The sequence below is a fragment of the Adiantum capillus-veneris genome, chromosome 14, assembly GCF_014529385.1.
Source record: "Adiantum capillus-veneris isolate H3 chromosome 14, ASM1452938v2, whole genome shotgun sequence".
Classification (NCBI taxonomy): Eukaryota; Viridiplantae; Streptophyta; class Polypodiopsida; order Polypodiales; family Pteridaceae; genus Adiantum; species Adiantum capillus-veneris.
In genome coordinates, this window is record NC_140944.1 from 119,362,916 (window position 1) to 119,390,291 (window position 27,376).

The following is a 27,376-nucleotide window of genomic DNA, read 5'->3' on the forward strand; positions in this document are numbered from 1 at the left end:
AGCTACTGAAAACGCAATCGTTGAGGAGGAAGCCACATTGCCTGTTCAAACAGAAATTGAGAACTTATCGGTGAGAACAAGAAGAAGATCACAGAAAGCCAAATGAGAAAAAATGAAATCAAAGAGGCTACATGAGAAAGCTGCTTTGGAAACTGAACTAGATCAAACAAAAGAACAACTTAGACGAGAGCAACAAAGCAAGAAAAATGTAAAGGGACCTAAAGAGTCAAAGACTAACTCGGGAGGTTCAGTCTTGGTCGACAAAGTCTTTGAGCCTTTAGACTCAAGGAATTTAGATACAAATTTTAAGGTGTATGAAGCTAGATGAAAGTCGAGCCAAACCCAGGAGGATAGGTAGCTAACGTACCCTCACCCAAGGTATGAAAAAGAGAGATTAAAGATGTGTAAGGATCTCATCCAGGCCACTCAAGCCCTTATGGAACCACTAGTTTCGATCGCTTGAAGGACTGAGGTGTTAATACGTGAAAAAATTCAAGAGTCCAAGGAGCAAGGGATCGAAGATGGAGACCAAAAAGATTCGATAAATGAAACGTCTTTGCATACGAGAATGACAGCCAATACAACAACAGATGGAATGTATTCATAAGCACCTATGCCAATTCCTGAAATGGAAAACAATGGCCACAAGATATGTGGGAGGATATCCAAAATAGAAAAGATGGAAGTGCAACACTTCAGCTAGCCCCTATCACAGAGATCCACCTTGAACATGAACTCTACCCAAATGATATCCGATCATTGTATGGTGATGCAGGTACGGAAATGTCCGAAGACAACAAACCTCAATCATTGAAAACGTTACCTTCATTCATTGGAAACCATGAAACCAGATCAAAACTAAAAAATGTACCATCTGAATGGAAATCTAATCCTAAGATGATGGATACATTAAGATATTTCGGAGGTCATTTGGAGTACCTTCTAAGAAATTCTATTTCTCTCTTTAGGAAATGTTCTTAAAATATACTTGCACTTGTTGTGTACGTCCGAAAGGACAACTAAACACTCTGAAAAGTGAACTTAACGTTTCAAAAATCTTTGAAAATGGTCACTTTTTCATTCAATGCGTGTGTCATTTTCATGAAGTACACGATGCTCATTCAATATAGCTTGCTATCATTGAAATTTAAAAAATCATAAAATTATTACTTGGTGTTAGAATTTAAAGTTTTTGATACCATCAATGCGTCCAAAATGATCAAAAACTTAAAAAATGTCCATCAAAAGACAGAGAGGGAGAAATTATCAAAATACCAGTAAAAAGGAGATTTTGCCTCACGGCGTGCGGGAGAGCGACCATCTGGAAAATTCTAAATGACCCTCCACGCGTTGTGAGGCAAAAAATAAAAACAGTGGATCACGATGCATAGAGGGTCATCTGGAATTCTCCAGATGTTCCCTCGCGTGCCATGATCCAAAATCCCCTTTTTAGGGGTTTTTTGGTGATTTCTCCCTCTCTGACTGTTAGGTTGAGGCAAGTAGATAGGCGTTTTTTAGGTTTTTGGACGTTTTGAACGCATTGGTGGTGTCAAAAAATTCAAATCCCAATGTCAATTGATAGTTTTGTGATTTTTTAAAATTTCAATGATGACGAAAGCCATATTAAATGAGCGTCATCTACCTCATGAAAAAGACATTTGCATTGAATGAAAAGGCACCCGTTTTCAAGGACCACTGACACCTTTTTTATATTTTTTTAAAAATCAATCTATTTTTCAACGTAATGTAAGCTCTTTGTAAGACAAGGGAAGCTAGAGCCTGAGAGTCCACCACCCAACCACCCATTATATAGGCAAGCCCCTGGCTCTTTGTCCTAGTTGGACTCCGCGTTCCACATCGCCTGGCCCTGCCCTGCCCTGCCCTTGCCTAGTCCGGCCTTGCCGGTGTCCTGACATTACTCCCCCCTTAGTTTTCATCCTCGAAAATAAAAGTGGGAAACTTCTTCTTAAGAACACTAATGTTTTTGCAATTGATACCTTCTTCAGGTCGGTCTTTCCACTTGATTAAGTCTTTTTGACGTACGTGATGACGTGTACGCAACTCATGATAATCAAGAACATGTTCAGGTTCATGCGGTAGGATAGGAGGCTCAATAAAATCAACCAAAACCTGTTGGTCAATGACATTGTTGTCCCCATGTAACCGTTTACGTAAATGGTTTCTATGAAACACTGAATGAATGCGAGAATGTGAAGGTAGTAATAATTTGTAGGCACGATCACCTACTTGCTTGAGTATTTTAAAAGGCCCACAATATCGGGGAGATAGTTTAGGTGTCGGCCCAGTTTTCAGACTTTTTGAATGTTCTGGCACACGTAAAATACTTCCTCCCCTTCTTCGAAGGTAACTTGCCGACGTTTCTCATTAGCGTACTTCTTATACTGATCTTGTGCTTGCCGGAGATTCTGACGAGCAAGTTTCAGCATATCTACGTGGTCTTGGAGAAAATCATTAACTTGTTGGAGTTTTTCGGTTGCCAACCCCACCGTAAATGATGACCTAGGTTGAATTCCGAACAAGAGCATGAAAGGACTAAAACCTGTTGTGACATGCTTAGCATTGTTGTAGGAAAACTCGAGAATAGGTAAGTATTCTTCCCAATCTGACTTTTTTTGCTGACGTATGCTCTTAGCATATCCTCTAGCACCTGGTTAACCCATTCCGTTTGACCATCCGTTTCTGGATGATCAGCTATAATGAGGTTTAGTTATGTACCCAATCGTTAATATACAACTCTCCAAAAGTGGCTGTTAAACTTGGGATCATGGTCATTAACAATGTTACTTGGCAAACCATACAATTTATATAGATTGTACACAAATAACTTGGCTAGTTTCGGTGTCTTAACCGTTGATTTGGGCAAATAAACTTACATAATTTAGTCAGCCTGTCTACGACCACCGATACTGAGTCATGACCTCGTATAGTGGTTGGTAAATGTACAATAAAATCCATATAGATGCTTTCCCATTTTCCATTGGGAATCTCCAAAGGATGTAAGAGTCCTCCTGCTTTCCGGAGCTCTGCCTTGTTAACTTGACATTTTTGGCAGTGCAAGACATAAGCTTGAACAAATCCATGTAGACCTGGCCTGTAAAACTATCGTCGTACAAGAGCATAAGTTTTTCTAATCCCCAGATGCCCTGCACTTGGACAATCATGACATTCATAAAGAATTTGGCACTGAGTGTCTGTGTTCATCGGTACACAAACTCTCCCATTTTGAGTAGGTACCTATTGTCAATGGTCAAATGCTTCCATCACTATAGTTCATCACTTAATAAAGTAGAACTAGGTGTGGAGGTTAACTATACACTACCGGCATTGAAGTGAGAAGGATCCCTCTTTTGAACATGGCTCCACACTTTGGAATATGCTTCATCATGCTCATATTTTCCCTTGAGAGGATCTAAAAATTCACTACGAAGTTCCGTGAACAAGAGCAAATTGATCTCTAGCATTCGACTTAGAGCGTCTCCCACTACATTGTATTGGCCTTTGCGATACCTTAGCTTGGCGTCATATTCCTGAAGGATCTCGGCCCACCTGGCTTTTCGACCCTTTAAATCCATTTGTTGTGTAAACCATTTGATGCTTTCATGGTCAAACACAATCTTGAATTGAGCACCATATAGATAATGCCACCATGTTTTTAAGGTAGACACTATTGCATAGAGTTCGCATTCGTAAGTAGAATAGTTTTGCTGAGCTGCATCAAGCTTCTTGATTTCAAATGCAATCGGCCATCCATCTTGTAACAAGATTTCTCCAATAGCAGAGTCACTGGCATCCGTTTCAAAAACAAATGGTTTCAAAGGATCTACAATAGCCAGTATAGGAGCTGTAGCTAATGCATCCTTGAGCGTATCTAAACTGTGCTGTTGAGCGGATCCCCACTGAAAAGCTTTACCTTTTCGTTTTAGCTGATCCGTCATAGGAACAACAATTTGAGCATATTTTTTAACGAACCTTCGGTAAAAACTTGCAAATCCTAAAAATATCTGTAATTCTTCCAGATTTTTAGGAGGAGGCCATTTCCTGATGGTATCCACTTTGGATTGATCCATGTATAGGCCATCAACTGAAATAACATGCCCTAAATAATGAATTTCATATTTTAGAAAATCACATTTAGATTTCTTGGCATATAGCTTGTTTATGCATAACAACTCAAACACCTACCTGAGATGTTGTAAGTGTTCTTCTTCAGAAGCACTATAGACTAGGATGTCATCGAGGAAAACAATTACAAATTTGCCCAAATATGGCTTCAAGACACTATCCATAAGTGTCATGAATGTTGCGGGTGCATTGATTAACCCAAAGGGCATTACAAAAACTCATAGTGTCCAAACCGTGTTCGGAATGCAGTTTTAGGTATATCGGCAAGTCGAATACGGACTTGATGATATCCTAACCGCAAGTCTATCTTCGTAAAAATGCGAGCATGAGTGAGCTTATGAAACATCTCATCTACTCTCGTCAATGGGTATGTGTTCTTAACTGTAACCACATTAAAGCCCCAGTAGTCTACGCACATGTGAAAACTGTCGTCCTTTTTCTTCACTAAGAGGATAGGTGAAGCCCATGGTGAAGGACTGGGTTGTATAAACCCTCTGCTAAGGTAGTTAGAAATCTGACGTTGTCAGGAGTTTTTTGGAGCAAGGGATTGCTCATATGTACATACACATGCATGGTGCATCAAATAAAGAATTGCCCATTTTCCAGAGCCAGGTGGTTACGTGGGGCCCACATGTGTACAGGTAGGACAACATGTACATAGTGCATCGATTTTCACTACCACCAGTACCAGTATGTTTTTTCTACAATAATGAGGAGTTTATAGCGCGTAAAAATTCTCGAGGAAGCTATCCGCGGGCTCACAACATGAGGTAAACAGGTGCGTCAGATGGCATCTAGTGGCGTCAGGAGGGCGAACGGGGTCAATATTTGCACGCGGATGAGGACGGACACAACGTGGGTGTTTTCTTGTGAGAGTTATGCAGAAAGGTCATCATTAGGACCACTTTTTGGGGCTACTTCACGTGGTTGCGAGATGCATTATTGAAAAGAAATGAGTGTCAGCTGCGCGGATGATGCAAAAAGGTGACAACTATGCATTGCGAGGTCAGTTTTTGGCCTGTTTGGGGTCTGTTTGAGGTCATCTAAAAGGCCAAGGGTGCTCAACTAAAAAAGCTAAGTGTGGGAATTGAAAAACGTGAGAGAAGACCAGAAAAAACGTGGAGAAGAGAGGAGGAACAGCCGCAGGTGTGTTTTTGGGGTTTTTGGAGCCTGTTTTGGCCGTAAACTGCTCATCCGATGTCGGATTTGAGCTCTTTGACAGTGTAGACTGAGGTTTTGGGCCGTTCCTAACGTGATGGAGCTGTCCATTTTGCCAAATTCCTCACTCTTTTTTTGATGTTTTTCTGTGTAATCTTCTCCGATGAGTGAAGCCTCTGCTTAACTTTGTGGTTGTATCTGGTGTATTTCTTCAATATTGTGTGAGCGATTTGCCCCATTGGTGTTGGCCGAAGCTCAATTGTATCTAAACATCAGAAATTATCCTCTTTTGAGCTGAGGTTTTAGGATGTGTGTGTGTGTGTGTCTGTGTAGAGTGGGCAAGTGGATTGTCTCTCTCCTCTCACTCCAGAGGTGTGTTCCCTATCTCGGCCAGGTGGGTTGTGTAAGCCGAGTGGTGCCCCATAGTGTGTGTGTATCATTTCAAGAGTGTATGTAGGGTCATTATAGAGGCGCTGTGTGTGTTTTCATCCCGCTCACATTCTTTTGGCACCCCCACGGAGGATCTTCTTCGAGTACCTTCTGCTTCGAGCTTCAAGCTTCGAGATTCGGGATTACATGTTGTAGACTACAGGTTACAGGGACATGTACAGGTATAGGTGATTCACACAGGTACATGTAGCTGGAGTACAATGATATACTAGCAGTGGTGTCACTTACAGTTGTTTTGGGTATGCATCATTTGGTGTCTGTTTGAGCGCATTGTCTATTGTCTACTGGTATTGTACGTTACTTGTGGAAACTGCCATGGTACGCATTTGTGGAGCCATACTTAGTTTTATTTGGCAGTCCCAGCCATTTCTGAGATTTGGTCTGGAAGATAGTCATTTCTGAGACTTGACTATACGCGATTTGCATAAGCCTTCGTGTGAGGGTCGATAGCGTGAGGTTTTATTGAGTTGGGGGATTCTCAAATGTGGAGATCCTTTTGGTGATACAGGTAGCTGGAGCACCCTTTTCGTGACCTCGCCAGAGGCTATGTACTAGTGAGTCCTATTTGATGCTCGGGTTCTATTGTTGACAGTTTATGCATACATATACAGTCTATATTTTGGGTTCCTACTGCTCTACTTCTGGGGAAACTCTGCCAAAATTTTTCCGAGTTGTGATGGCTGGTTTATTGGTCTTTTGAGCCATTTATGCTGTGATGCTGCTGAAATTTTGGCAAAATCAGAGTATAAGTCAGGTGTGCTTTCTTGGGAGCTGCACGGTTGGCTTTAATGGATGATCAAAATGGCCCTCAATTCACTCCATTTCATTTAACTCAAAGAATCCAGATAAATGTTCATGTGTCAAGGAAGATTTTTTTTCAGCAGCGCATAGTCTTTATGTTCGGGCCAAGAAGATTACGAGAGATCTTGGAATGTCCTTTGCCTGTTGTAATTCCGATGATCAACTATGAAAACTCATTTGATGTGCATGTGTTTGTCCTTATCTAAAGTTGAGCTCCATTGAAGTTTCTGGGAATTGAGTCAGTAAAAGTTTTGGGTTCTTGCACGTGTGTTCGAAGGGGTTCTCAAAGCATTATAACTTGGGTAGCCATGGCTTTCTCTTATCCGGAGTTTCATGGAAGAAGTGATGAAGATGTGGAAGAATTTTTGGAAAAGATGGAGGTTGCCTGCATTAGCAACCAGATTCATGACCGTGCGCAGATGTTACGCCTTCTCCAAATTTGTTTGAAGAGTGATGCACGAGTTTGGTCTAAAGCATTTGAAGAGGAGTTGCGTGTGGCTGATCCACCTGTAAGGTTGAGTTGGGACAATCTACGACATGGGTTGGAAGTGGAGTTTGTGAAGATAGAAGATCCTGACAAAGTGTGGCAAGAAGTACAGGCTTTGGTGCAATAGGAAGGTGAGCCAGTAGATGCGTACATACGTAAGTTTTCATTGGCATGGGAGCGAATGTGCAAGGCCTTAGCACCACAGGTACCCCCATCTGAGATGATGAAGAAGGACAGGTTCTTTGCTGGTCTTTGGGAGAATATACGTTGGAGAGTGGAGCTAAAGAAGCCTAGGACATATGAAGATGCACTAGAGGTAGCGAGGAACAAAGAGTGGAAGCGGAGGAAAATGAGCCAGTTAGGGGTGGAGTCTTTGCCAATGAGGTCTGAATTTCAGCCTATACAGTCTTTACAAGGTCGCATGTCAGGGGTTCATCATGAACCAGTGGTTCCTGTTACTACTCAGGTTATGCCAGGAGTGGTCACTACATCGGTGCAAGATGATGGGCTAAGGCAAGACATGAGGCAAGTGGTAGATTTGATGAAGAATCTCAGCCTAAACATGCTAGGTCAAGTGGGAAATAATCGAGGTCGAGGGAGCTTTGCAAATCAGCCAGGAGGTGAAGAAAGGCCTAGGAATGGTGTTGGACAAATCAATGGTAGGTTTTGGAGGCAGACGCCCACATGTTATAATTGTGGAGAGTTGGGTCACATCAGCCCGCAATGTGATAAGCCACCAAGGATGGGGGGGGATATGTATCCATTGCCAAGACAGGTGCTAACTAGGTCAAATGATTATGGCATCGAAATTAAGGGAGACGAAGGAACTAGTGGACTGACCGAGGAAGAAAAGGGAAAGACAAAAGTGCTAAGTGTAGTCACCTTGGAGAAGGCATCAAAGCTAGAGGATACATTAGTGATGCCTATTGGGAAGAGGACCACATAGGATAAGGAAGGAAGAAGTGCCCCAAGTCCTAGTAAGAAGAAAAGAAAGAGCCATGAAGGCGAGGATGTCAAGGCCAAGAGGAAAAGGAGAGCTCATCAAAAGTTTCATGTTTCAGATTTTCCACTAGGGGATGGGCAATTAAGCTATGACTTGAAGGAGGATCTGACGAGCAGGAAGGCAGATGTTACTTTTGGGCAGCTTATAGAGATGGTGCCTAAGCTAAACCGACAGTGGAAGAGGATGGTTAACCCAATGGAGAAAGAGCTAGAGAGAGGTTCAGTAAAGGTGTTGGCAATGGATGAGCTACCAGACATTTGTTCAATAGTAGATGTGTGGCATAAAAGGAAAAATTTGGGACACGGTTATGTGGATGGCGGAGCCCAAATATGCGTCATAACACACTCATGCGTTGAGAAGATGGGTCTCACAATGGCTGGGGTGTCAGGTTTTCGGATCAGATTGGCAAACCATCAGAAATTAAAATGCTTGGGTGTTGTAAAGAGCTTAGAAGTGGCGGCATATGATGCAAAGGTAGTGGTTGATTTTCATGTGATGCCAGCAGGGTTGGGAGCATATCCTATTATACTGGGCAGACCATGGTTACATGCAGTGGGAGCTGTTCAAGATTGGTGACATGGTACAATTAGCCTCTATGGAAAGACAGGTACCAAGAAGCTTTATAATATGGACACAAGGAAACGATAAGAGGAGCTTTATGAAGATGACGATGAGTCTAGTGATGAAGACTCTTCCACGGTGACAGATGAGGACAGTGATAGCACTACCAGCAGTGATGAGGATGCTGATGTTGCATTTCTTTTGATGGACAAAGAAATACAGGAGTTTGGTTTAGTAGCATTTGCGAATGAGGTTGAAGATGAAAGTGAAGAGCCTTATGAAGTGATTGAAGGGCTGATGCAAACCAAGGTTGATTTGTCAAAGAAGCAGGAATTGATGACACAAATGATCAGTGGAGACCTCTCAGCTACGGAGAAGGATATATATTTGCATATGCTGGCTAGTTTTCCTGATTTGTTCATTACTTCATATGAAGAGATTAGAGGGTTCAAGGGTGAAGAGATGCATATAGAGCTGAAAGAAGGTGCTAAGCCAGTGCGGCAAAGGCTAAGAAGGATGGGTCAAGAGCAAATGGAAGCCTTGCGAGAAGAGGTGGACAAGTTGTTGAAGGCAGGGTTCATAGTCCCTGTGGAGACCACATAATGGGTGAGTCCAGTAGTAGTCAGTCCAAAGAAGGATGAGAAGTGGAGGATTTGTGTAGATTTTAAGCCCTTAAGCGCAGCCACTAAGAAGAACCCATATCCTCTTCCATTCATCGATCAGATCTTGGATTCAGTGGCAGGTTATGAGAGGTACAGTGTGTGTGATGGTTTTTCAGGCTATTTTCAATTGAAGATTGCTCTTAAAGACCACACAAAGACCACTTTTATTACGCCATGGGGCTGCTATTGCTACACAGTATTGCCATTTGGGTTGTCAAATGGACCTTCCTTCTATCAAGAGAGAGCAAATTGGGTGTTGGAACCATTCATTGGTAGTTGTGTTAAAGCTTGTATGGATGACTTCTGTGTTTATAGCAGTAGGGCTGAACACCATGAGAAGCTGCAGATGGTATTGGCTCGATATGATGAATGTGGAGGACAACTAAATCCAAAGAAATGTCATCTAGCATAGCCAAGGGTGAAGTTATTGGGACATATGGTGTCAGAAAATGGCATTGAGGCTGATCTAGATAAGGTTAAGTCTATTATTCTTCTTTCATCACCTACGAGTACGAAGCAATTGGCAACCTTTATACACAAAGTGAAGTACATGGCAAGGTTTATTCCATTGTCTTCTCAGATTCTTTATCCATTACAACAAGTGGCAAAGCATGATCCATTGCAATGGGATGACAAGTGTGAAGAAGTGTTTCAAGAGGTGAAAGAGGTGTTAGGGGGGTTGTCAGCCATGCAGGCTCCTGATTGGGAGAAAGTGTTTTATGTAAATCAATCAGTAGGGGATGCTGCCATTGGAGCCATGCTATTGCAAAAGAGGAAGGGCAGCCATTATATGAGGCCAATGTATTGTGCAAGCCGAGTGAAGTTGGTAGCGGAGAGAAAGTTATCGGAAGTAGAGCTAGTGATGGCCAGTGTAATATTTGCTTGTCGACGATTTCGTCATTACTTGCTACCACGGCCTTTTGTTTTCTTGACGAGTTATGCCTTTTTGCAACAGTTAATTAATGGTACTAACATGTCAAATGTGGTGAAGAAATGGGTAATTGAGCTGCAAGAGTTTGAGTTCTCTTTTCTAGTGGAAGATAGTACATGGGCTACCCTAGCTGATTTGTTGACCTACAAGGAGAATCCCCTTATTGTTAAGGAAGAGGTGGTGAGAAAGGTAGTTGAAGAAGTTCCACAGATCAGCAATGCACATGTGTTGTTCTTTGATGGTTCATACAGAAAGAGCCATGATGAAGCTTCAGGGGGTATAACACTTTATGATCCAGAGGGGAAGCTAGTATGCAAGAGAGGGTTCAAATTGGATGCTCATAGTAACAATGAGGCTGAATATGCTACTCTGGAAGCCGGATTACACATTTGTTTGAAGCATGGGGTTTGAAGGTTGAGCATAAAAGGTGATGCCTTGTTAGTGGTGAAGCAAGTGCTGGGTGTGTGGAAGAGCAAGAACACCTCATTGAAGGAAATGTGCTTCAGAATTAAAGGCCTGTTAAAAAAGTTCAAAGCATGAAGCATCAGACACATTGAACGTGCTCTAAATGGAGAGGCACATGAAGTAGCTCAAGGCATGATTGGGGAGCTATTTGTGTTGAGGACCACTTTACCTTTTTATCATGGCCGGGAAAGTTTGGCTCAAGAAGAGGAGTTTTTGCTAATAGGAATCATTCCAAAGGAGATTCAGAAGTCTAAGAAGTATGGCTTTGTGCGTAGAGCATACAGATACAAAATGATTGGTGATGTCTTATACATGAAAGGGGCTGATCTCGTGTTGAGACGTGTACCTTGGCGGGAGGAGCTTTATAGAGTGTTGGAAGAGAATCATGAAGGCGCATGTGGTGGCCATTTTGCTCTAAAGATCACCTTGCATAAGATTTTGCAAGAGGGGTATGTATGGCCTAGTTTGCACAAGGATGTTCACCATTGGTGTAGGTCTTGCAATAGGTGTCAAGCATTTGGGAAGAGAGTGTTGAAGCCAGAGCTACGAAAAACCATTATGGCGTTTGATGTGTTTGAAAAGTGGGGGATTGATGCAATAGGCCCGTTACCTATCAAAACAGGGGCAAAAGCTATATCTTGACGGCAATGGACTATCTCTCTAGATGGGAAGAGGCTATAGCAGTAAAACAGATCACTGCAAAGGATGTGGAAAAATTTGTGTATGATGAAATATGTTGCAAGTTTGGGGTGCCATTAGAGCTACTTTCAGATAAGGATCCAGGATTTAGAGCTAAACTGCTAGACTTCTTATGCACAAAGATGAAGATTAGGCACCAGCATATCACTCCTTATTACCCGCAGTGTAATGGCTTAAATGAAAGATTCAATGGTGAGTTGGTACAAATTCTTTCTAAAGTGACAGAGCACCAAGGAAAGAATCGGGATTTGGAATTTCCTAGTGCATTATGGGCTTACCGTACTTCGGTGAAGACAGGTATAGGGTTTACTCCATTTCATTTGGTGTATCGAAAGGAAGCACTATTGCCTGTGGAGGTAGAGTTGCCCGCGGTCAAGATGTTAGAGAAGTTGCTTGGGCCGCCTAGTGATGCATTCAAAGAGAGGCTCTTGCAGTTACAAGAGGTTCAGTTGGATAGGATGAGCGCATTGGAGCATTATGGGCAGATGCAGGATAAGGCTTTGGCAAAGATAAATGAAAAGGTCAAAAGTAAGGGTATCAAGAAACATGACTTGGTTTTGTGCTACAACACTAAGCTGGACAACACCTTCCAAAAGAAGTTTCAAATTAAGTGGGAAGGCCCTCTCAAGGTAGTGGAGTGTTTTCCAAATGGCATGTATCAGCTGGCTAACCGGGATGGTGTTCTACATAAGTCAAGGATAAATGGATTGCGTCTTAAATTGTATCATGCTAGATTGATGATGGTGGAGCAAGATGAGCTGTCTGTGGATAAAGCAGTGTTGGTGAGGGATGAGGAGACCTGTGATGCGGCGAGTCTCATATCTCTCTTTGCTGCTGCTGATCATGAATGATCTAGCAGGCTAGGGGAGGGGAAAATTATGTCAAGAGTTTTTTGGAGCAAGGGATTGCGCATATGTACATACACATGAATGGTGCATCGAATAAAGAATTGCCCATTTTCCAGAGCCAGGTGGTTACGTGGGGCCCACATGTGTACAGGTAGGACAGCATGTACATAGTGCATCGATTTTCACTATCACCAGTACCAATATGTTTTTTCTACAATAATGAGGAGTTTATAGCGCGTAAAACTTCTCGAGGAAGCTATCCGCGGGCCGACGACATGAGGTAAGCAGGTGCGTCAGATGGCATCTAGTGGTTTCAGGAGGGCGAACGGGGTCAATATTTGCACGCGGATGAGGACGGACACAACGTGGGTGTTTTCTTGTGAGAGTTATGCAGAAAGGTCATCATTAGGACCACTTTTTGGGGCCACTTCACGTGGTTGCGAGACACATTATTGAAAAGAAATGAGTGCCAGGTGTGCGGATGATGCAAAAAGGTGACAACTATGCACTGCGAGGTCAGTTTTTGGCCTGTTCAGGGTCCGTTTGAGGTCATCTAAAAGGCCAAGGGTGCCCAAATAAAAAAGCTAAGTGTGGGAACTGAAAAAACTGAGAGAAGACCAGAAAAAACGTGGAGAAGAGAGGAGGAACAGCCACAGGTGTGTTTTTGGGGTTTTTGGAGCCTGTTTTGGCCGTAAACTGCTCATCCGATGTCGGATTTGAGCTCTTTGAAAGTGTAGACTGGGGTTTTGGGCCATTCCGGACGCGATGGCGCTGTCCATTTTTCCAAATTCCTCACTCTTTTTCTGCTGTTTTTCTGTGTAATCTTCTTCGGTGAGTGAAGCCTATGCTTAACTTTGTAGTTGTATCTGGTGTATTTCTTCAATATTGTGTGAGCGATTTGCCCCATTGGTGTTGGCCGAAGCTCAATTGTATCTAAACATCAGAAATTCTCCTCTTTTGAGTTGAGTTTTTTGGGGGTGTGTGTGTGTGTGTGTCTGTGTGGAGTGGGCAAGTGGATAGTCTCTCTCCTCTCACTCCAGAGGTGTGTTCCCTGTCTCGGCCAGGTGTGTTGTGTAAGCCGAGTGGTGCCCCATAGTGTGTGTGTGTATCATTCCAAGAGTGTGTGTCGGGTCATTATAGAGGCGCTGTGTGTATTTTCATTCCGCTCACAACGTCCCACCTCAGCAGCCTCTGAATAACTCATACGATAATGTGGTTTACTAACAGGTTTACAGCCTACAGCCATGTCAATGCTATGTTGTATTGATCGTGTCGACGGTAATCCTCATGGAAAATCATTAGGAAATACATCTTAAAATTCCTTTAATAATTTCTATAATTGACTAGAAATGTTTTCTTGTTTAGAATTAGAAATTGGTGGAATAGAGGAGAGAGAAGCATGCGGCGTTGAGGAATGTTCAACAGACTTAATGTTAGAAAGAAAATGAGACAGTGAGTAGCACAAGAAAACCTGATCTATTTCATTATAAAAAACGAGCTGCATAAGCTCAGCGGTACAAATCGGTGGTGATGAAGATATATCTTTTTCTCCTAACAACAACACATGTGCGCCATGGGATTCAAACATCAAGCTTTTGTGCTCATAGCTATGCTTCAATGATGGTCCTAGGCTATGCAACCACTCCCTACCAAGAACCACATCATCCCTTTCCATGTTAATAACCTGAAAATCCAAACAAATAGAGTACCCTTGTACTTCCAATGGAACAGCTCGGCATTGAGTATCCCATATTTCAGTATCATGTCCATTCATCATTGCTACCTTGTAGCGGTGGGTATTCAGAGTTTGAGGCAGTTTGAGCTTTTTCACGAATCCGTAATTGATGAAATTGTGAGGAGCACCGTCATCTACCAAGATTCACACCTTGTGCCCTTGAAGATATCCGTGTATACATACTAACTGATGTGGTCCAAAGGTTGGTTGCCATATGGAAGCTGTGAGACAACATTCATGCACCACCTCAATGTGTGTTACTTCCATTGTATAGAATCTTGATGAAGACTCAAGAGGCAGCAGTTGCACCGTGTTTACTGCTTTCACCTTTCCTTGAGCAGCAGATTTCCCCTTGGGAGAATCCTTTTTGCCATGACCTCTTCCTAAAAATTGAAAACATAACTTTTCTTTCTTGGCTTTATCAAAATCCTCAGGAGAAAGAGGACCCTTGGACCCCTCGGGTTTTTTTAGATGCATCTGAATTAGCAACTATAAATTTTCTTTTATTGTGCCCATATATTGAGTGCGTGTATTACCATGTATGCTAGCAGGCACGTGACTATTATGTTTTTTCTTCTCATCAGGATTATCATGAATATGTGCTTTCACTATGGCTTCCTCAAGTGTTCAAGGGTCTTAGGTCTTGACATACTTCTTAAGCTCGGGTGTTAGACCTCGTATGAACCCTCGTACTTGTTGAAAGGTATCCAAGCCTTCCAACTTGAGGATAACGTCCCAATAGTGAGAGATATATTCAAGGAGTGATGGGTACTGACGCATGGAACATGTGTCCCAAGCCGTCCAATTCCGATCGGCCTCGTTTGTAGGCAAAAAATCCTTGCTAAAAATTGATTCAAAAGCTGCCCAACTCTGTGGTATGATGTTCTTCTCCTTGAGAGACATCCACCATTTGTAGGCCTTGCCTTCTAGAGTGAAGCTCGTTTGTAGAGCTCTGACTGCATCTGGAGTATGTCGTAAGGCTTGAATTCCATGCCACTTGCTGAGAAAGATATTCACTACATCCTTATTGTGGTCTCGGTCTTCACCCTTAAAAATTGGTGGTTTAGTGTTCTTTAACAATTCATCCACCTCTTTGGCAGTGAGAGTATGCAATGTATCAGCATTTGGGCCTTGCCCTAGATTAGAATTGCCCTGCCCTTGTGTGGCAATGTGCTCATGCATGTGCATGTTAGCAGGACTCTTAGACTACTGATGCGTTAATTGAATTACTAATGTGGATAGTTTAGTAACATTTTCATTTAAAGCTTTAAAATTTTCATCCATGACTGTCATGCGTGTTGGAAGTGCACGAAATTCTTGAATATAGAGCAATTTGTAAGTATCTTCTCCTGCCGTAGCATCGCCGGTACTCTCCTTGAGAGGATCTAGCCGCGGGCCATCATTGGTAGGATCAAGAGTACAATACTCAAAATCGAATGTCATTTTGATATCCGAATCCATGGCTACACAGTGCGGTGAAAGAAGTACTCAAATTTTTTTTTTTGATATTGAGAGCACTCACAAAGTATAGGAGCCCTGCTAACACCGCCCAAATCGAGAGTAGTCCGGTGGAAAATGATTTGAATTGTCCGTCGTATATGGAATTCCATTAGCTCTTGATAGTCGAATCAATTAGGCTTGAAAGCGGTAATTGATGCTAACAAAAACTTGTACTGCAACTTCACCAAATTGGTTGTCTTGAAATTTCTAAGTTTCTGCGTAATACGCAAGAAATTGTTTTCGGAATGCGTGCCAGATTCGTTGATGCCACCTAGCCCGGCCTTGCCGTACTTGCACATAGTGGAGTAGGGGGGGGTGGGGTACCCACTATGGGTACCACCCCTTAAGCTTAAAATTGTTGTGTATGGCCGCTACCCCTAAGGGGGTGGGTGCCCTTCGAGTGGGAAAAAGAGCTTCATAGTCAGCTATGGTGCCAAACGGACAGCGCGAAGAGGCTTTGAGAGCCTGGGGCGGTCGATGCAAAGCTTGAGGGGCTTCGGCCCTTTGTCGTAAAACTCCCAGCATGGCCTTGTGCCGCTAACAAGCCCGTGCGCCTGCGTTTTGGTGCTCCTGCACCCGACGGTCCTCCCTTGCCAAGGTCGTGTGCCCACGGGCTGCCTCCTCGTCGACGACCTTGCTAAGGGGTGATCCCCACTATGTTAGACCCCGACATGCAAGCCTTGAGTGGCTAGAAAGCACCACGCCCTTCCCCCTTTCCAAAAATAGACGCAAGCTTTGATACCAGTGTAAGACAAGGGAAGCTAGAGCTTGAGAGTCCACCACCCAACCACCCATTATGTAGGCAAGCCCCTAGCCCTTTGCCCTAGTTGGACTCCCCGTTCCACACCGCCTAGCCTAACCCTGCCCTTCTCTAGTCCTGCCTTGCCAGTGTCCTGACACTCTTCTTTCATTGGAGGAGCGCTTTTCCTCTCTCTTCTAAAAGTCCCTCCAAAAGACCTCCAAAATATCCTTATGCCAAATCTCTTCATGAGCTGATGTCATCCCCTATCCGTTGTACAATAACTGTATCAGAGTTACCGCATATAAGACCTCATCTTTGGGAAGAGGTGGGAAACAAATTGTAGAAGATAGGGCTAGTAATTCCTCCACCAATTGTTTCTCCAAAAACACTAACACTGAATACCAAACCTTTAAACAAACTAAACTCCAGCCGGTACCAGCGAACAAGGTAGGAGACTATTGTGAAGGAGAAGAAAGAAACACGACCTTGCCTATGGAGCATTAGGAGATTTCGGAGGTCTTTTGGAGGGCCTTTTGGTAGAGAGAGGAAAATAAGCTCCTCCAATGAGAGAAGAGCCTACGTTACGTAGAAAAATAGATTGATATTAACAAAAATATAAAAAGTGTCCCTCTCCTCATTTAATAATCTAGTGGTCCTTGAAAACGAGCACTCTCTTTTATTTAATGTGAGCACTTTTTTCAGAAGGTAGATGCGGTGCATTTGATACGGGATACGTCATCACTAGAAGTCAAAACGTCACAAAACTATCAAGTGGTGGAAGATTTTGAAACTTTTGATACTGCCAATGCGTCCGGAACACACATATCTCCTAGAAATGAATGTCCAATTGCCTCGCTTAGACATCCAAAGAGGCCAAAAATGTCAAACACCCCTAAAAGAACATTTTACTAACGGCGCGCGAGGAGGCATTTCAAAATTTTGGAATGCCTCCTCGCGCGCCGTTAGTAAAAAGACCCTTTTTCCCTCTTTTTAGGGAGCTTTTTGAGAGGAAAATGTCCAAAAACCTCTAAAAAGGGGCTTTTTGGAAAGATAAGTGTCCAAAAATCACTAAAAAGAGCTTTGTACTAATGGCGCGCGAGGGGGCATTCCAAAATTTTGGAATCCCTCCTCACGCGTCGTTAGTAAAAAGGCCCTTTTTTCCTCTTTTTAGGGAGCTTTTTGAGAGGAAAATGTCCAAAAACCTCTAAAAAAGGGCTTTTTGGAAAGATAAGTGTCCAAAAATCACTGAAAAAAGCATTGTCTCCTCGCGCGCCGTTAGTAAAAAGGCCTCCTCGCGCGCCGTTAGTAAAAAGGCCCTTTTTTCTTTTTTTTAGGGAGCTTTTTGAGAGGAAAATGTCCAAAAACCTCTAAAAAGGGGCTTTTTGGAAAGATAAGTGTCCAAAAACCCCAAAAAATGGGCTTTGTACTAACGGCGCGCAGAGGGGCATTCTAAAATTTTAGAATGCCTCCTCGCGCGCCTTTAGTAAAAAGCCCATTTTTGGAGGTTTTTTGACATTTTTTGCCTCTCCGGATGTCGGAATGAGACAAGTAGACATTCGTTTTTAAGGTATTTTGGCGTTCCGGATGCATTGGTGGTGTCAAAATCCTCAAAATCTATCACTATTTTATAGTTTGTGACTTTTCAACTTTCAGTGATGACGTAAGCTGCATTGAATGCGCCGCACCTGCCTCCTGAAAAAGACGCTCGCATTAAATAAAAAAGTGACCGTTTTCAAGGACGATTGGGAATATAAATCTACTTTTCAGAGTGTCTGGTTGTCCTTTTGGACGAACTCACAAGGTGCAAATGCATTTTAAAAAAAGTTTCTAGAGAGAGAAATACAATTTCTTACAAGGCCCTTCGAGCTGTGATTAATGCTACAAAGTGACCTCCCGCCTTGTAGACTATTTGCATATGCGGAGAAACAGGACTCAAAATCACATGTTCACCTGTGATAGATCCAAAAGTGACAAAGAATCTAATGACTTATGGAACATGGATCATGATGGGAAAGCCGCTAAACATAGAGCTAGAGGAGATCGTGTACACAAGTTCAAAAATGCCAATTCCTAGCTTTGGCAAGGCAGAAGATGTACTCAAGTTGAGTACCAAGGAGTATAAGGATACTTTCCACATAATTGACTCCCATCACATCAAGGAGAGTGTGATCCTGACAGAAAGCTGGAGGAACATCTTCTTTTAACAACAATCAAAAGCTTATACAATGATAATGGTAAGACTCCACGAAGTTTCTCAAATCAATGCAAAAAAGGAGCAACCAAGCATAACTAAAAAGGGTAAAGCTAAAGTAACATTTGAAGTATATCAACCTTGCAAGACAACTTTACCTTCAACGAGCCTCCATCAAACTTCCTGTGTAGCCTCTACATCAAGATCCAAACCATCAACGGAAAAGGAAACAAAAAGTCTATCAACCAAAGTTTCCATCACCAAAAAGCATCCAGAAGAAGCCAAAGAAAATCAACCAAGTGCTAGTATCGAAAGAGCACATCAAAGTTAAAGACCCAATTTAGATACATGAAACTTTCAGCATCAACAATAAAAGATGACACGGTGGGTAATGTCAAATGTGTAATGGAATTAGCCTTTTAACTTGAGCTGGAGCGGAAAGTGAATAACATATTCAGCATTTCCTTGAGCATTACTTTTTAAGTAGATGTAGAGTGAGAAAGAAAGTGCTTGGATGGAGAGAGAAACACTAACACATTACTTCGTTAACATGGCATGAACATTACTTGTGAAAGAGAGTGAGAGTTTAGAGAAATTGACATCAATAGAGGACCGGATTAGTTGGAGCCGGTCCCCCTTCCAATAGGCATTTGTATTATAGATTCTTCCATGATGAAAGACTTGTTTACAATACAACTGATTGTGTTCCTTGAGACCTTCTTGATGCGTTGAAGATGGCAAGCTTCACTCACCAAGCATTAGCATAACAATGACAATAAACATGATTAGCATGAAATTGAATAATGCCCAGCCTCAATCCCAAGACCTGAAACACCATGAAAGGTGAAGAGAGCTTGCAGGGAGTGAGGAAGAAGAGAGAAGTAGAAGTAGCTCTACAAGAAAGCAATAACCCCTTGCTCATAATCACCAAGCTCTTGTAGCATAGCTTAGCATAGTGATTATGGAGATTAGAGAGATTGATAAGCAAGCATAAGCATTCTCTTGTGTGAATTTGCATCCATAGCCAAGAGCTTGTTGTAGTAGGCACTCAACTTCTCAAGCTTGGAGAAGGAGATGGAGTTCTTGCTTCACAAGAGTGTGTGAAGAGAGAGAGAGAGAGAGAGAGTAGGCACTCAACTTCTCAAGCTTGGAGAAGGAGATGGAGTTCTTGCTTCACAAGAGTGTGTGAAGAGAGAGAGAGAGAGAGAGAGAGAGAGAGAGAGAGAGAGAGAGAGAGAGAGAGAGAGAGGTAGCTTTGTCGACCCCCTTCCGTAGGATTTCTTTGAAGCTCATTGGGCCACGTAGCCCTCTAGTGAATGAGAGCTTGGCTCCCTTTGGAGCAAGTTGTGTAGTCTCTTGACAAGTGTCCTTCTTTTCCTCTTGTGAGGCTAAGCTAGCACCCCCCTTGCTTAAGCACATCCCTTGCCTACTTGAGAAGTGTGCCTCTACACTTGAAATGTGGCCCCTTTTCGCTCATGAAAGTATGGGCCCTTGGTGAGGTGCATACATGCTACTCATATCCCTCCTATGTAGGGCTCGCCCCCTTCTTTGTAGAAAGTTATGTGAACTTGGTAAGCATGCATGGCCCCTGCTTAACCATAGCCCTTGCTTAAGCAAGATGCCCCCTTGCCTGATTGGACCTTGATTGCCTAAAGTTTAAAAATTAAAGACTATGTCCTAAGGCTTTTAAGACTTACCTTTGGAGACTTTAATGAAGCCAACCCTAAGGTCTTTTTCTCCGTTGTTTAACCTTGCTCTTTTATAGACCATTTCTCATTTGGACCCCTTTACCATTGGCCCCGTGTTGAGATAGATCAATAAGCACATTTGTATCTTAACCCTTGTTCCTGTTTATTCTCCCACATTAAGTGATCATTTTAATATGAGAAAATCATTTGGGTTGGTTAGATATTAGATTTTATGACATTACCTCTCTCTTAAAATCATAGTCGTCCTCGACTATGAGGCCGAAGAGATAAAGTGGTAGTCATTAGTCAATTTTACTTAGCGGGTAGAGGATCCCTTTTTACTTATCGATAGCTTTCCAAGATGGACGACTAATCCATTTTGTGATTAGGAGACATAGATGCCGCAAGAATTTCTGCTCTTTAGTCCATTTCATTCTCCCAAAGTAGAGTGACAAATTCTACTTGGTGTTTGAGAGACGTCGCCATTACAAACATGATTGTATGCATGCATACTATCTAAATTTGTGCACAACAAAAAGAGAACTAGTCTTATAAGACAAAAACATGGATCATTGAAAAAAAATTTGTACATTTGCTTACCCTAATGTAGCATTGTAAGCATTGAAAAGGTCCATACTATCCTTAAGATGTATTCCTTGCATCCATCTAGCATCTTCAAAAGGATAATTTTTGAATTTAATAAGATACCATCGGATAATCTAACCATGTTGTAGTACCTTGTATTCATGCCAAAGGATAGCTTCGGGTTGTAGCACCTCTTCTTGGTCTTCAATTTCGGAAGGGTCTTCAATAATTGGTTCGCTTGGTGGCTCTCCTTTGTAGGGCTTGAGTAGGCCCACATGAAAAGCATTGTGTATGAGCCAACGGTTGGGCAATTTAAGTTGATAAGCCATCTCATTTATGGGCTTCAGATTTGGAAAGGACCATAGTATCTTTTTGCTAGTTTATCATAATTCTTTTGATGGCCCGTAGTATTTTTTCCCGTTGTTTGCCTTAATTGAGCCTTAGGAAACTTGTGTAAGACTTGATCATTTTCTTTGAACGTTAAGACCCTTCTGTGCTTATCAGCAACAAATTTTTGTCTTTGTTGAGAGATGGATAGAGCCTTTTTAATCTTTTGAAAAGATTCTTGTAGGTCATGGCTATACTCATCAACAACGAAGATCTACCCATGTACTTTGAGTAGCAAGCGACTTTTAGGTCTTCCCTCAATGATTTCAAAAGGTGCTTTTCCCGTAGAAGTATGGACAGTATTATTGTAGGTATACTCTACAAGAGGTAAGTACTTTTTCCATTGTGACCATTGATCTACTTCGGTAACATAATTCTTGAGTAGATCGAGTATCGTAAGATTGGCTATCTCACTTTGGCCATCCGTTTCTGGGTGATAGGCTGAAGAGAAATTCAATCTTGCTGCAAGATTTTCAAAGAGACCTTTCCAAAAATTACTCGTTATTCTAGGATCTCCATCTGACATGATGGATGTTGGTAATCCATGGTGTTTGAAAATCTGTGATATGAAGAAATCTGCCATTGGTGTGCCTTAATAGTCTTTTTAACAGGAATAAAGTGTGCTTGCTTGCTAAACCTGTCGACTATTGTCCATATTTCTGTATTCCCATGGATAGACTTGGATAATCCAAAGATAAAATCCATGGATATACTCTCCCATGGTGAATTTGGGATAGGTAATGGCTGGAGTAATCCAGGTTGCTTCCATCTATCATATTTGGTCTTTTGGCATACTACAAATTTTGAAACATACTCTTGTATGTCCACTTTCATAGTAGGCCAATAGAAATACGTCTCTACTCCTTGGAGAGTAGGTTGAATTCCTCTATGTCCCGCATAGGGAGGAGCATGGGATTCATACATAACTTTCTCACAAAGGGAATGGATAACACATAGCCTATTTTTGTGGAGAAGATAACCATCATGCAAGGTGAATGGTTCCTCTTTCTTCCCCAAAGCAAGGGCTGACATTATGTCTCTAGAATCAGGGTCAGTAGCATACTCATCTATCATAGAAGAGAGATCATTGTGAGTAGCTATAGACACCACATTAACTTTTGGTCATCATGAAAGTGCATCGGCCACTTGATTGTGCTTACCAGCAATGTGAGCAATATGAAAATTAAATTGCGAAAGAAAATTTACCCACCTCGTTTGTTTGTCGGACAACTTGGTTTGTTTCATGAAATACTTGAGACTTTGGTGGTCGGTTCATAGAATAAATGGAGTCTCCAATAGGTAGTGCGTCCATGTGTCTAGGGTATGTAGAAGAGATAAACGCTCTTTCTCATAAATGCCCAAGACTCGTTCGTGAGTATTGAGCCTTCGGCTCTCATATGCTATGGCATGCCCTTCTTGAAGCAAAACTGATCCAAGGCAATCACCACAAGCATCACATTGGACCTCAAATGGCTTTGAGAGGTCCGGAAGCAAGAGGATTGGTTGGGAAGTAAGCTTGTCTTTGAGCTTAGCAAAAGCATTTTTCTCCTTAGAAGTCCATACATACTTAACGTTCTTCTTAGTTAAGTCGTGTACGGGTCTTGCTACTTGAGAGAATTTTGCTATGAAGCGTCTATTGTATGTGCACATACCAATAAAGCTTCTTAGCTCATGTAGATTCTTTGGGTTAGGCCATGCCTTTATTACCTCTAACTTGGATGGATCCATACGGATACCATCTTGAGAGATAATATGACCTAGGTATTAAGTCTCTTGAAGGGAAAATTCGTTTCTCTTTTGGTTGAGAAAAAGCTTATTGTCCCTTAATGCTTGAAAAAACACTTGGAGATGCTGCTTATGTTCCTCCAAAGACTTGGAGTAGATGATGATATCATCAAAGAACACTCCAGTGAATTTGCGGTAAGGTCTAAATTTTTTCTCCATTAGACGATTGAATGTAGTTGGTGCATTAGTCAAGCTAAAATGCATGGCTAGATATTCATAAAGACGTTGTGTGAAACGCGGTCTTTTGAATATCTTCATCCACTATCCTTATTTGATAATAGCCAGTCTTAAGGTCAATCCTACTAAAGTAGGTAGATCCTTCTAGCTTACCAAATAGATCTCCTACCTGAGGCATCGGAAATTTGTTTTTGATAGTGATATGGTTTAATGCTCGATAGTCCACACATACGATATGTACCATCCTTTTTTGCACTAAAAGAATTGGAGAGAAAAAGGGAGAGGAACTAGGCCTCACCATCCCTTTGTCTACCAATTCCTGTACTTGCCTCATGATCTCCTCTTGTTGAGCTTGAGAGACATGATAAGGAGGCTTGTTAGGTGGTGAGCTTCCTGGAAGGAGCTCAATATGATGGTCATCATCCCCTTGTTTTGGATGTAGGTCCATAGAGATATCATTGGTGAACACATCTTGGAATCCTTTTAGAAAATTATACAAGTCTAACTCTTCTTGATTCCTACCATTTACATTTGATGAAACATTAGGATATTTTAGAGACTCTTTGACAAAAATCATGTACGCAAAAACTGAGCTCTTCATTGATTTATCAAAAGGAGGAGAATTTACAAGTGGAATCATGCGACCACGCTCACTAGCATCTATATACATATTCTTTCCCTTGTAGGTGAAGTAGATTCTCCTTTTAGGGAACTTCATTTTGGCAGCCATTCAATCAAACCATGGCACCCCTAGGATAGCATCCTCATGTTGGAGAGAAGAGATGAAGAAGTCTTCTTTGTAGCCATAGATTTGGACATGAAGCCTCAACTTCCAATCAAGGGAGTAACGGAGGCTTGTTGTCCCTTGAAAGCTACGTTAGCCATTACCATATCTCCCATATCGAGAGCTTGAATGCCCAACTTGGTGGCCAACTCCATTGAATCTATGAAGTTGTGAGTAGAGCCAGGGTCAAACAAGATGAAGGTATCATGCTCTCTTACCTTTCCCGAAGCATAGGAACGTGATGATCCTTTGCAATGAGCATCCTATTATGGAGCTTCAATGGTGGAAGCCCTAGGAGTCTCACTATGAACATTCTTTTTGGGGCAAGAACGATAGCCATGTTCTTGCTCCCCACACTTAAAACACCTATGGTATTTGTGAAAAGCTTCAAGATCTTCAGGAGAGAGTTTCTTTTTACCTTTGTAGACTCCCTTCTCCTTGGACCGATTTTTTTTTGCTGTTGTTGGAAGTGCCTTGGGAAGAAATTTGAGCATTGGTCTTCCCCTTTGCATCATTTTTGTCTTTGTTTTCCATGGGCTTTCCATTCCGTCGAGAACCTTGATGGAAATTAATGCGTGAATCAACCATGGTGTGATGGATTACGTTGCTAATAGAACCAGGTCACTGAGATTCGATGTATTCGGCCATCTTTTCAGGTAATCCCACACAAAGTTGCTGCCTTTTCTCGGTAAAGTCTATCTTTTGAAAGACAGTAGCCTTGAGATGTAAATCCCAAAACTTGTCTACATACTTGTGGATAGACTCATGAGAGAGAAGCTTCAAGCTGCATCATTCAGTAAGAACTTTTTCCTTTGAATTGCTTGCAAGGAATTGATTCAGAATGGAAACTTGTAGAGTTTTCCATGTCTTTGGGGCTTCACTATTGCCACGAAGGCTAGCCCACCATTGACAAGATCGTTTTTGAAAGTGCATAGCTACATAGCTACTCCGTAAAGCCCTTTGTCTCCAAAGGCCGCATCAAATTGCTGGATGAAGGCCAACACTTTGTCGGTAGCACCAAAGGTACCACATAGGTGAGAAAAGAGTTACACTTTCCTCCCTCCTTGAACTTCTTTAGATTTTGGGACTTCTCCATGCAGGGAATGATTTGTGATGTCCTCCTCTCTTGTACTCTCTAGGAGAATAACCATAGCTTTGAAAAGAAGAAGAGGAAGGTGAAGAAGAAGAAGAAGAGGGTGACCTCTTCCTAGCCCTTTTCTTCCTTTTTTTCCTCTCTTCTCTTTTGTAATGATGAGGAGAAGGACTGTGTGTTGATCTTTTCCTCTTGGGAGGAGTGGGCGATCGTCTAGACCGCTGTCTTCGTGGAGCCACATCTTTAAGGGAACTTAATTTTTCATTACTTTCTTGCTCTTTGGATTCCTCCTCTTGTATGGGAGAGAGTATTCTTTTGGGGGTCTCATCCTGAGGCCTCCTAAGCTCTCTCTCCTCATGGAGAGGAAGGGAAATTCCATAAGCACGAAGTTGTTGAGTAACATCGTCTTGTGAAGCAGGGTTGCCCATAGCTTGCTGCAACCTAGTGATGAGATAATTCACAAACATGGGAGCATCATCATTAGCACATTCATGTGCAAAATCAAAGCTATCAATGCTCATTCTACTCTCTTGATTATTGTCAGCCATGTTAACAAAAACTTTATATGTACTTAGTGTATGCTTTGGCAATTCAAAACCTTAGTCGCCACTCCTCTTAGCCTTTGAAAATCATCTCTTAAGTATCTACACACACGGCTCGAAGTGGTTAATTATAGAGAGTAGAGAAGTAGGTCTAACATAGCAGAGTTGCTGAGGGCTAGCTCCTTTCGGACTTCTTATGGCTAAATAATTGTAAATCCGTAGGCAAGTCTAAAAAGACTCCATTATTAAGTCCAAAGCTCCTGATGTGTGCACCATACCCCACATAATGGGCTCAACAAAACCGATAATAGATCCCAGTTCCACTTACCCTAATATAATTAACAACATCAACCATTTATAGGCTACATAAGGACCTCTCTTCTTAAGTAAGAAAAGAGAAAGCAAATGCTCAGATACCAATTTAATGGAATTAGCCTTTTAGCTTGAGTTGGAGTGGAAACTGAATAACATATTGAGCATTTGCTTGAGCATTCCTTTGTGTATAGATGTAGAGTGATAAAGAAAGTGCTTGGATGGAGAGAGCAACACTAACACATTACTTCATTAACATGGCATGAATAAAACCTGTAAAAGAGAGTGAGAGTTTAGAGAAATTGACATCAATAGAGGATCGGATTAGTTGGAGCCGGTGGTCCCCCCTCCAATTGGCATTTTGTATTATAGATTCTTCCATGACAAAAGACTTGTTTACAATACAAATGATTGTGTTCCTTGAGACCTTCTTGATGAGGTAAACATGGCAAGCTTCACTCACCAAGCGTTAGCATATCAACGACAATAAACATGATTAGCATGAACTTGAAGAATGCCCAGCCTTAATCCCAAGACCTGAAACACCATGAAAGGTGAGGAGAGCTGGCAGGGAGTGAGGAAGAAGAGAGAAGTAGAAGTAGCTCTATGAGAAATCAATAACCCCTTGCTCATAATCAGTCGTAGCTCTTGTAGCATATCTTAGCATAATGATAATGGAGATTAGAGAGATTGATAATCAAGCATAAGCATTCTCTTGTGTGGACTTGCATCCATAGCCAAGAGCTTGTTGTAGTAGACAGTCAACTTCTCAAGCTTGGAGAAGGAGATGGAGTTCTTGCTTCACAAGAGTGTGTGAAGAGAAGTGTGTGTGTGTGTGTGTGTGTGTGTGTGTGTGTGTGTGTGAGAGAGAGAGAGAGAGAGAGAGAGAGAGAGAGAGAGAGAGAGAGAGAGAGAGAGAGAGAGAGAGAGAGAGAGAGAGAGAGAGATAGGTCAACCCCCTTCCCTAGGCTTTCCTTGAAGCTAATAAGCCATGTAACCCTCTAGCCAATGAGATCTTGGCTCCCTTTGGGGCAAGTTGTGTAGTCTCTTGACAACTGTACTTCTTTACCTCTAGTGAGTTTAATATAGCAGCCCCCTTGCTTGCTTGAGCAATGGGCCTCTACACTTGACATGTGGCCCCTTTCCTCTCATGAAAGTATGGGCCCTTGGTGAGGTGCATACATGCTACTCATATCCCTCCTTTGTATGGCTCCCCCCTTCATTGTAGCAAGCTGTTTGAACTTGGTAAGCAGGTAGGTCCTCTGCTTAAGCAAAGCCCTTGCTTAACGAAGCTACCCCCTTGCCTGCTTGGACCTTAATTTCCTAGAGTTAAAAAATTAAAGACTATGTCCTAAGGCTTTTAACACTTATCTTTGGAGGATTTAATGAAGCCAACCCTAAGGTCTTTTGCTCCATTGGTTAGCCTTGCTCTTTGATAGACCATTTCTCATTTGGAGGCCTTCACCATTGGCCCCGTTTTGAAATAGATCTATAAGAACATATGTATTTTAACCCTTGTTCCCATTTATTCTCCCACATTAAGTGATGAATCTAATATGAGAAAATCGTTTGGGCTGGTTAGATGCTAGACTTTATGACAATATGAGTCAATCACTGCTTAGGGCTACTTCCAAGAAAACGCTAATA